At 42.3% G+C, this 10,945-nt stretch overlaps 1 pseudogene; it reads right to left on the bottom strand.

Moving 5' to 3' along the window:
* Positions 1-8,118: 8,118 nt before the first annotated feature.
* LOC124042227 lies at positions 8,119-9,952 on the bottom strand (annotated as a pseudogene).
* Positions 9,953-10,945: the final 993 nt, after the last annotated feature.

The following is a 10,945-nucleotide window of genomic DNA, read 5'->3' as shown; positions in this document are numbered from 1 at the left end:
TAGACATAATATGACATTTGAAATGTCTCTATTTCCTTTGGTACTTTTGCGAGTGTAATGTTTACTGTTCATTTTATATGATTTATTTCACTTTTGTTTATGATCTATTTCACTTGCTTTGACAATAAAGCCCTTTGAATAGAATTGCCCTTATGGGGCCCCATGATTGAGCCAGATGATGTTTTAAGTGGAATCAAATCTCATTGAAGTACGGCTATGTACCGTTTTATCGCAGTTCCAGCAAAATGCTTATGTATCTAGTTCAAACAGTGCAGTAATATCTAGCAATACAAAATAACAATATGCTCATAACCCAAAGGTTTAAAAATAATAATAATAATAAAGAACTAGATATTAAGATGTCAGAATGAGCCAGAGGTGGCACCACGTGTTCAAAAGTGGTGTGGGAAAATTAGTACGTGTCTTTTCTCGGGCCTGGAGTTTTTCCTGATCTCATGACCTGGTCTCTCTGCTGTCTCCTGTAGTCCACGATCATCTCCTTCCTTGTGTTGACGTTGAGGGAGAGATAAGCAAACTGACGTGTATATTTGTCCATGGATTTCAACCGGCATCCCTTATTATTACCTTAATAAAATAATACGGGTTGCAGGTTTGAATCCCGGGTCCGATGAGAATTGTCTTGTTGGGATAGCTAACAGAGGCGTGTTATGAAATCCTAGATACCGTGGCTTAATGTTGGGCTGAAACAGGCAGGAATTCCCAAACTGGGGTACACGCGCAATGCCGTCGGGGGTACGCAAAATACAAATTATAATATTTTCCAACGGGGCTAAACATTTGGGTGATTTTTTTTTCTCGCCTGAGTAGCCTCCTTTCACTGCCCCTGTAACAGAGGGGAACCACTACTTCAAGGTCTCAGAGCAAGTGGCGTCGCCGATTGAAACGCTATTTAGCGCGCACCACCGCTAGTTTGTGCGTGCTAAATAGCGTTTCACATCCTTTACACCCCCCTTTTGAACTTTTCATGTTCAAAATCTCCTCAAACAATAGCATGGTATTCTTTCACTGTAACAGCTACTGTAAATTGGACAATGCAGTTAGATTAACAAGAATTTAAGCTTTCTGCCAATATCAGATATGTCTATGTCCTAGAAAATGTTCTTGATACTTACAACCTCATGCTAATCGCATTAGCCTATATTAGCTCAACCGTCCCATGGAAGGGACACCGATCCCAAAGAAGTTTTAAGAAGTTGGAGCTCCTGTCTGTCTGCATTAACAAGGAAAACACACAGGTCTTTCCATCATTGTATGATTTTGTGTGTGCAAATGAACTCAAGCTTACGGACAATGTCAAATGTGATATATAGCAAAGCACTTGAGTGAGTTGGGTGAGCAAATACGCAGGTATTTTCCTGAAATGGACGACACAAACAACTGGAATCGTTATCCCTTTCATGCCCTGCCTCCAATCCACTTACCGATATCTGAACAGAGAGCCTCATCAAAACGGCAACAAGCGGTTCGGTGAAAATTGAATTTAATCAGATGCCACTGCCAGATTTCTGGATTGGGCTGCTCTCAAGAGTATCCTGCCTTGGCAAATCGCGCTGTTAAGACACTGATGCCCTTTGCAACCATGTACCTATGTGAGAGAGGATTCTCTGCCCTCACTAGCATGAAAACTAAATACAGGCACAGACTGTGTGTGGGAAAAGATTTTAGATGGAAACTCTCTCCAATACAACCCAACATTGCAGAGTTATGTGCATCCTTTCAAGCTGAGTTATTCACAATTTTTGATGAACAAATAAAGTTTTATTTAAGATGGTTAAATAAAGAGCAACATGATAGATTATTATTATATTATTATTTGTGCCCTGGTCCTATTGGAGCTCTGTGTCACGTCCCACGAGCCGGGTTGTGACAAAAACTCACACTCATTCTTATGTTTAATAAATGTATCGTATAGTGTGTGTGTGTGGCAGGCTTACAATGGCAAAAAAACAACATTTGAGACTGACCATGGTGCTAGAGGGGGTACGCAGCTGGAGGTTGAATGTGTGAAGGGGTACAGGACTATAAAAGGTTTAGGGACCACTGATCCACCAATAAGAAACGCTTGTTTTCCTTTTCTGTTGCAAAACGTTTTGAAACAGTGTGCCCTGGTGAATACACGACTCAAGTTAATTTCCCCTCATCTTTGTTGATTGTGCTTTGGCTTATTATCAGGTCTGTTATTATTGAGATTATTTATTATTTACAACTTTACTTACAGATTAGGCAAAAGGTACAATGCATTTTTTATTTGACTGGGCATTTGAACAATATATTAATTAATATCAATGTGGCATTTAAATACAGGAACATACAGCATCTTCAACACAGTATATTTCCCACCTGTAGAAAATCTTCTATTTACAGTGCATTACAACACTCCTCGCAAAATGTGTCAGACTGTTGCTAAGGCAAAATGTGTCAGACTGTTGCTAAGGCAAAATGTGTCAGACTGTTGCTAAGGCAAAATGTGTCAGACTGTTGCTAAGGCAAAATGTGTCACAACTGTTGCTAAGGCATTTCAAGAATACTGGAGAAAATAACTGCACTGCAAAACAGTAGAGCGACAACAATTAATTTAATTATACATTTATTGAAAATATCTCTGAATTTTACTTCAGAATATATTTCACATTTTACATATACCAGAACATAAGAATGATAACAGTTTTGCTTCCCTCAACATGACAGAATTAACCATATTTATTTGGAGATTGTTGAATAATACTGCAAGAGAATTATTTGAATGACTTGTTGTAATAATTTGCAGTTCAGTAAAACTCTACGATGAGTTCTCAGTAGCATTTCACATTAAAGAATCCTGTTCCCAGATCAACGTGTGCTGTATATCCAACTCCTACAGCTGTTTCGATCTACAGCACAAACCAATCCGGAACTGGGACCCGGCTGACATTAAAGCCCCTTTTTGTTCAAAAAGTTCCAGGCAGATATTATGTCCTGTCTCTGTACCTCCTTCAGGTTGGCACGTCTATCGGACTCAGCCACTGTCCACTAAAGTACATTAAATACAGTAAACCACCAATTCATTCATATCTGATGGAACTAAAACACTTAGATCTGCATTGTGGTACCTGTCATTTCTGCCTTTGGCTGTTTTTAACCAAACTAAACGGGATGTGAACACAGAAAGGATCAGGAATGGATTACTGTAATCATAAGGCATTGGGCAGTAGTAGAGTATCCCGACTCAGTCTTTTAAAGTACAGTCAACAATGTGATTTCCTGTGTTTTATATATATATATATTTCCTTTTAGTGGTAAGAGCTGTTTGAAAAGACTGCCTGAAATTTCAGCCTGTTTTGGTGAGAGGGAGTTTTGGCCTGACATGGTGACATCACCATGTGGTAAATGAGTTAATCGACCAATAAGAAAGAGAGTTCCAGACCTCTCTGTCAATACCAGCTGGTTTTCAGTTTCCCCCTCCCCACTCAGAACCACTTCCAGACAGTTCAAGCTAAACATTTGCTTGAGAAATTGCTCTTTGCTACAAAGCTATTTTTATTTTTGACCATTTTAATTGAAAACAATCACAGTAAGGTAGTTAATTGTTACCCAGAAATGCTAGACATTGCGATAAAAATAGCTGCTTTCGAACCTTTAAAATTGTTTAAAAAGGTGCTCAGATAATTCATTTTAGACGTTCTGTGCTACTGCCAAAGGAAAAAAGTACTTAAAGCAAAACATTTTCATGCCATTTTCTTTCAGTAAATGAAAACCACAAAATGGCAAAAGAAATACACAATAAATGCAGAACATTTAGTCAAGTTCACATACAAACATAATCTTTCAAGTTGAATGAAAAGTAACTCCCCTATTGAACAAGCTCCTAAATCACAATCTGAGCCTCTGTAGAAGATCCAAACAGCCCCTAGATCTTCTATCGTCCAAATAACACCTGGGCCTACTGCAGGTGTTACTACCTTTACTGAGACAAACACAATGCTTCCGTGTCAATGTTATCTGTTGCTATACGACTGTCTCCGGTAACAACTAATTGACTTTATTTAGCTAGTGTCAGGGAAATCAGGGCAGTTGTTTAGGTTATGACAAAGACCACACTTTTAAGCGTTGGCGCAGTAACCGAAAGGTCACTGGTTCGAATCCCAGAGCTGACTAGGTGAGAGGAAAAAATATATATGCCGATGTGCCCTTGCGCAAGGCACTTAACCCTAATTACTCCTGTAATTTGCTCTGGATAAGAGCCGTCTGCTAAATGTCTGAAAAAGTTTTAAAATCATGTACAATCGTATGACCTAAGTAGCTTTCTAAACAGCATTATCCAGCTACAAGGGGTTAATAACAGCTCTATGGTAAGGCTGCACTAGACATGTCCAACCAATGGCACATTATGGGCACATAGAGGTAACTGGCTAAATAAAAACAACACCAACATCGTGTCAACAGAACGCTGGCCCACCACCAGCCAGAACAGCTTCACCTTGGCATAGATTCTACTCGTGTCTGGAACTCTGTTGGGAGGGTTGCCAGAACAGCTTCACCGTGGCATAGATTCTACACGTGTCTGGAACTCTGTTGGGAGGGTTGCCAGAACAGCTTCACAGTGGCATAGATTCTACACGTGTCTGGAACTCTGTTGGGAGGGTTGCCAGAACAGCTTCACCGTGGCATGGCCTTCCCAGATTCTACACGTGTCTGGAACTCTGTTGGGAGGGTTGCCAGAACAGCTTCACCGTGGCATAGATTCTACACGTGTCTGGAACTCTGTTGGGAGGGTTGCGACACCATTATTCCAGGAGAAATTCCACCAGTTTGGTGTTTTGTTGGCGGACGGTGTAAAACGCCGTCTCAGACAGGGGGCCGCTTCAGAATCTCCCGTAAAAGTGTTCAATTGGGTTGAGATCTGGTGACCGAGACGGCACTTGGTTTACATCGTTTTCATGCTTATCAAACCACTTGTGCCCCATTGTGGATCCGGGGGCATTGTCATCTTATGGGGACGTAGCCATGGTAACCATAATAATGGCCTTCCCAGCATTTGTATGCATGACCCTAAGCATTATGGGGATGCTAGATCAAAGGATGCTAGATCAAATCACCGAGCTGACAAGATAAAAATCTATCGTTCTGCCCCCCACTGTTCCTAGACCAGTTAACCCACTGTTTCTAGACCAGTTAACCCACTGTTTCTAGACCAGTTAACCCACTGTTTCTAGACCAGTTAACCCACTGTTTCTAGACCAGTTAACCCACTGTTCCTAGACCAGTTAACCCCACTGTTCCTAGACCAGTTAACCCACTGTTCCTAGACCAGTTAACCCCACTGTTCCTAGACCAGTTAACCCACTGTTCCTAGACCAGTTAACCCACTGATCCTAGACCAGTTAACCCCACTGTTCCTAGACCAGTTAACCCACTGTTCTTAGACCAGTTAACCCCACTGTTCCTAGACCAGTTAACCCCACTGTTCCTAGACCAGTTAACCCCACTGTTCCTAGACCAGTTAACCCCACTGTTCCTAGACCAGTTAACCCCACTGTTCCTAGACCAGTTAACCCACTGTTCCTAGACCAGTTAACCCACTGTTCCTAGACCAGTTAACCCACTGTTCCTAGACCAGTTAACCCCACTGTTCCTAGACCAGTTAACCCACTGTTCCTAGACCAGTTAACCCACTGTTCCTAGACCAGTTAACCCCACTGTTCCTAGACCAGTTAACCCACTGTTCCTAGACCAGTTAACCCACTGATCCTAGACCAGTTAACCCCACTGTTCCTAGACCAGTTAACCCCACTGTTCCTAGACCAGTTAACCCACTGTTCCTTGACCAGTTAACCCACTGTTCCTAGACCAGTTAACCCACTGTTCCCAGACCAGTTAACCCACTGTTCCTAGGCCAGTTAACCCACTGTTCCTAACCCACTGTTCCTAACCCACTGTTCCTAGACCAGTTAACCCACTGTTCCTAACCCACTATTCCTAGACCAGTTAACCCACTGTTCCTAGGCCGTCATTGTTAATAAGAATGTGTTCTTAACTGACTTGCCTAGTTAAATAAAGGGAAACAGAAATACTACAGGTCCCTCTTCAGGGATTCAGAAGAACATTTTATGGCCATAATCCTAACAACTACATTTTACATTCACCTTTTAACTAGTTTACTTTTATCAACCACTCATTTTTTATTGAGTTGTGTTTTTGTCAATGCATTTAAAAAGTGCTGTAGACTACAAATAACTTGTAGAAAGTACACACAGCCTACAGTAGAATGGCCATGGCATAGACAGAGAACTGTTTCGTATTCATGGCCGGATTACTAACTGGGAAATTAGCTTTAAAGCTGACATTTTTCTTAGCTTTGCCTCATGGCAAAATGTGTACAATTGCAGGAAGTTAGCTTTAAAAAAATGTCTTGCTCCACTGCCATGAGGGGAGGGGAGGGGGGCTTCAAAATATGATTGCCTAGGGCCCCAGATGTGGTTAATCAGCCCTGCTTCTATAAGAAACAGCACATTAAAAAAAACATTTTTTACTTTTTATGCCCTCTTGTATAGCTCTAACCTGGTTGACAGTCTAGGGAGGGGGAGCATGTATTCTTCATTTGTTTTCTAAGATGTATAAAATCTATTTTTGTGACAGTACCGCCATGCCTGTGCTTTATCCAGTTCCACTGCGACCCCTCTCATTTATCCAGTTCCACTGCGACCCCTCTCATTTATCCAGTTCCACTGCAACCCCTCTCATTTATCCAGTTCCACTGCGACCCCTCTCATTTATCCAGTTCCACTGCGACCCCTCTCATTTATCCAGTTCCACTACGACCCCTCTCATTTATCCAGTCCACTGCGACCCCTCTCATTTATCCAGTTCCACTGCGACCCCTCTCATTTATCCAGTTCAACTGCGACCCCTCTCATTTATCCAGTTCCACTGCGACCCCTCTCATTTATCCAGTTCCACTACGACCCCTCTCATTTATCCAGTTCCACTGCGACCCCTCTCATTTATCCAGTTCCACTGCGACCCCTCTCATTTATCCAGTTCCACTGCGACCCCTCTCATTTATCCAGTTCCACTGCGACCCCTCTCATTTATCCAGTTCCACTGCGACTCCTCTCATTTATCCTGTTCCACTGCGACCCCTCTCATTTATCCAGTTCCACTGCGACCCCTCTCATTTATCCAGTTCCACTGCGACCCCTCTCATTTATCCAGTTCCACTGCGACCCCTCTCATTTATCCAGTTCCACTGCGACTCCTCTCATTTATCCTGTTCCACTGCGACCCCTCTCATTTATCCAGTTCCACTGCGACCCCTCTCATTTATCCAGTTCCACTGCGACCCCTCTCATTTATCCAGTTCCACTGCGACCCCTCTCATTTATCCAGTTCCACTGCGACCCCTCTCATTTATCCAGTTCCACTGCGACCCCTCTCATTTATCCAGTTCCACTGCGACCCCTCTCAATAAAGTAAGAGTCCTTCCGTATCATTTAAACACTGTGCTGTAAACTGTAACAATGTTGAATAACAACCAAGTCAGTTGAAACCTAATAAATCTCATATACTCTATGAAACGGAACATGGTTTTCCACGTTTCAGGACTCTATTCCTCATTAATATCCAGTAAATCATTGAGTATTAAAGTAACTTCCAGATTTTTTATGAAATATGAAATAGTTTTCCTTCAAATTAAAAAAAAAATGTCTGTTGGAATGGTGTGGGCGTATCTACCGGTCATTCAAAATATTCATGTGAGTAAACCTCTGATTGGCCAGCACCTCATACTCTATGAGGAAATAGAAAACCGTCTGTTAGAGATGTAACTTAGAATTGGAGGTTTTGAAGTGTTTTGTTTTTCTTTCCTTTCTTCCTCCCAATTTATGCTTTTGGCCACAAATACAAGTACAGGACGAGTCCGCAACATTCTTTGGGTTTGAGTAAACAGAATATGACCTTTTAAAAGTGAGACCTTCACTGGACAGTTACTTTGAGAATAGAAAAGTATCTGTGTTGGTTGCTATGGACACAACTGACAGCTTCACTTCAAGACGGGAGATTTAAAAGGTGTCACAATAAACAAGTTTAAAATGTTTTTTTTTCTTCTTGTTTTTTTTTTAAAAAAAAAGCTTTCTTATTTTTCAAATCTCTCCTTTAATACTTGACAGCAGTATTAAAGAGAAACTCTGGATTGATTGCCTAGGCAACATCAATGTAACATTGCAGCAGAAGAAGCATTCACAGCTCATGAACACCTCCTCCAGCCTACTGAGGGAGGCTCGACCAATGGCAGCATACCAGCTTTGGCAACAGACAGATTTGTACCATTTCACACAACACTATTTGCTGCAGCGTAGAAGAAATTAAACAGTAAAACGTAAGGTGATTAAAGTCCCTATTTTAAAAGCTAACACGAATCTTTAAGAACTCTTTAGGAAATCCGTAAAAAGCTCACAAAGGAGAAGAGTGAAGCTGTGACTGTAGCTACAAGATAGAGAAGCATCTCTCAAAATTACACTGCAAACTAAACTTTTGTCGGTTTTATATATATATGTATTTTTTTAGTTTTTTTTTTACATTGGTTTTTGTTTTGTAGCTTTTTTGAGATTGGGGACAACCTCTTAGCCACTCCGGTTCCGGGTGCTTCCGTCCCCAGTGCGCTGAGCCCGGGCCAGCACTATTTCAGGGGTCACTCTCTTGCGGTCCTTTGCCAGGCCGAGGAAACACATCAAGTCGATGAAACAGGTGGTCAGGTTCAGTTTGCAGCCAAACTCACTGGATGCATAATCATATGGGAAGGTGTGGTGATAGTTATGGAACCCCTCACCTGAAAGTGACAGGAAACCACAGTCAGGATAACCGTTGGCCGTTATTTACACAGAATCACACATTCAAGATATCTTGTAAGATGTGAACACCCACACATGGTTTGATATAGAGCTACTATAAATATTATTTTCTGTCAACTCCAAAACCTAAAATTCATAAACTTGCTCGTCATCGATAATGAACAACCAATCCCCTTTTGATCTCTTTGAACAAACTGGTGTAATCACAGTCAACTGACAGCAGGTTAAATACATCACATGTTTAATATCACCCAGGAAGGTAATTACAAGCACAGAAATCAACGCTCGTTCTGTTAGGCTACTGTTCTGCGATAATTGTGTAATATAGAGTCATTTATCTACCCCTGTTTTCTCCCCAATTTCATGGTTTCCAATTGGTCCTTACAGTCTTGTCTCATCGCTGCAACTCCCCTACGGACTCAGGAGAGGCGATGGTCGAGAGCCGTGCGTCCTCCGATACACAACCCGGCCCCAAGCCGCACTGCTTCTAGACACAACGGCCACTTAACCCGGAAGCACTAATGTGTCGGAGGAAACGCCTTCCACCTGGTGACCGTGTCAGCGTGCACTGCGCCCGGTCCGGCCCACCACAGGAGTCGCTAGTGCGTGACGGGACAAGGACATCCCTGCCGACCAAACCCTCCCCCAACCCAGACGACGCTGGGCCAATTGTGCGCTGCCCCACGGGTCTCCCGGTCGCGACAGAGGCTGGACTCGAACCCAGAATCTCTAGCGGCACAGCTAGCAATGCGATGCAGTGCCTTAGACCACTGCGCCACTCAGGAGACCCCAGTATAGAGTCATCTACGATATAACTACTACCATGTTATAAAGGAGTTTACTTAATGAAAGATCTTAAGATCTTTTAAAATGGCAAGAGGTAGCTAACATACCTATGGCACTAAGGGTGACAAACTTGTTCTCTCTGGGGTTGATGTTGGTGTCGTGGGCCGGTTTCCCCACATGTGGGCAGCACTGTTGACCAGCCAGGTAGCGTTCAGTACCAGGGTGTACCTCAGCAGACCCGGCACATGCCACAGGCTCTCTCCCCACAGGCACCAAGGAACAAACATGGGGATGGAGAAGCACATCAGGACCACTGACATCTTGTAATACCAGAAGAACAGAGACCAGAGACATACAGTACCAGGGTGTAAGCAGACCTGTGGAGAAGACCAGAAGAGCCCAGCCACCAGAGACATATCCTCTCCCCATTACATCTAGTAATACCTGAACAAACATGGGGAGAAGACCAGAGACATATCCTCTATTACATCTAGTAATACCTGTGGAGAACCAGACCAGTAATACCTGACATATCCTCTATTACATCTAGTAATACCTGTGGAGAAGACCAGAGACATATCCTCTATTACATCTAGTAATACCTGTGGAGAAGACCAGAGACATATCCTCTATTACATCTAGTAATACCTGTGGAGAAGACCAGAGACATATCCTCTATTACATCTAGTAATACCTGTGGAGAAGACCAGAGACATATCCTCTATTACATCTAGTAATACCTGTGGAGAAGACCTCTATTACATCTAGTAATACCTGTGGAGAAGACCAGAGACATATCCTCTATTACATCTAGTAATACCTGTGGAGAAGACCAGAGACATATCCTCTATTACATCTAGTAATACCTGTGGAGAAGACCAGAGACATATCCTCTATTACATCTAGACATATCCTCTATTACATCTAGTAATACCTGTGGAGAAGACCAGAGACATATCCTCTATTACATCTAGTAATACCTGTGGAGAAGACCAGAGACATATCCTCTATTACATCTAGTAATACCTGTGGAGAAGACCAGAGACATATCCTCTATTACATCTAGTAATACCTGTGGAGAAGACCAGAGACATATCCTCTATTACATCTAGTAATACCTGTGGAGAAGACCAGAGACATATCCTCTATGACATAATACCTCCAGAGACATATCCTCTATGACATACATCTAGTAATACCTGTGGAAGACATATCCTCTATTACAGAGACCAGAGACATATCCTCTATTACATCTAGTAATACCTGTGGAGAAGACCAGAGACATATCCTCTATTACATCTAGTAATACCTGT

This window comes from Oncorhynchus gorbuscha, linkage group LG08 (genome assembly GCF_021184085.1).
Source record: "Oncorhynchus gorbuscha isolate QuinsamMale2020 ecotype Even-year linkage group LG08, OgorEven_v1.0, whole genome shotgun sequence".
Taxonomy (NCBI): Eukaryota; Metazoa; Chordata; class Actinopteri; order Salmoniformes; family Salmonidae; genus Oncorhynchus; species Oncorhynchus gorbuscha.
The sequence above is the reverse complement of the archived record's forward strand: the minus strand, read 5'-3'. Positions and strand labels throughout refer to the sequence as shown.